We start from the raw sequence: 917 nt of genomic DNA, 5'->3' as shown, positions 1-917 counted from the left end.
CTCAAATCAAATGGTACCCGTTTGGGGGGAAGGAAGGTAAAGGCGGCCGGTGTGTGGTGCTGATCACATCACCTCCATGATGTCCGACATCGAAAATATGTTGGACCCTAAATGTGCCTTCATGGCACGGTGCTATATGCACAGGGAACTTTAACTTTACCTGTATATGTATATATTGTATTCGCTGTTTTAAGTCCACTTTATGCACAGTAAGGCTAATCGGGACTGGACCTACAGTTTAAAGTGGGATCCGAACCACTTGTGCCTCCACCGGGTATCGAACCCGGGACCCCTTGCTTACAAGGCAATGACGCTACCACTGCGCCATGGGGGAGGCCCTATATATATATATTGTATTCGTTTCTGTAACCCTGAGTAACTACGTTTATCTTTTACGTACGCGAACCATCTACTATGTCATTGGCCGAGGGTCCCCTAAAGGCTTACTTGTCCCCGCCCCCCCCCCCACCCGCCCTCCGGGATTTTGCGGCTTGTAGATCCGGCACTGGGAATGATCATTCTGTTATCTATGCCTTAATTTCATAAACAGTATGAACACAACATCAAAGAATGATTGTCCGATAATTTCCAATCTCCAAAAGATGATTAAGGTTTTTGTTATTACATAACCAACACACGCATGTACCCTTCCACGATAAAAAAAAAAAGGTAAAGTGTTCCCCTGTGCTTAGCACCACGCCATGAAGGCGTATAGGGGGTGTGGGTGTAACGCCCCACACTTTCTTGATCCGGTCGTGAGTAGGGGTGATGTGATCAGCATCACGCCCCTGACCGCCTTTACCCCCCAGGGTTTCCCCCAGGTACCCATGTTATTCGACGCTGGGTAGGCGCCGGGGCCGCTTTCACCGTTAGAAAAGTTCCCGGATTTGAACCGGCCGGGGATCGAACCCGGGACC

The 917-nt window shown here is 49.4% G+C and overlaps 1 non-coding gene across 1 annotated transcript; it reads right to left on the bottom strand.

Moving 5' to 3' along the window:
- Positions 1-262: 262 nt before the first annotated feature.
- TRNAT-UGU (transfer RNA threonine (anticodon UGU)) lies at positions 263-337 on the bottom strand. Its single transcript has one exon. It is a non-coding gene; the product is annotated as a tRNA-Thr (tRNA).
- Positions 338-917: the final 580 nt, after the last annotated feature.

The sequence above is a fragment of the Lepisma saccharinum genome, chromosome 23, assembly GCF_977018435.1.
Source record: "Lepisma saccharinum chromosome 23, izLepSacc3.1, whole genome shotgun sequence".
Taxonomy (NCBI): Eukaryota; Metazoa; Arthropoda; class Insecta; order Zygentoma; family Lepismatidae; genus Lepisma; species Lepisma saccharinum.
Note: the sequence above shows the minus strand (reverse complement) of the source record. Positions and strands in the feature narration are given on the sequence as shown.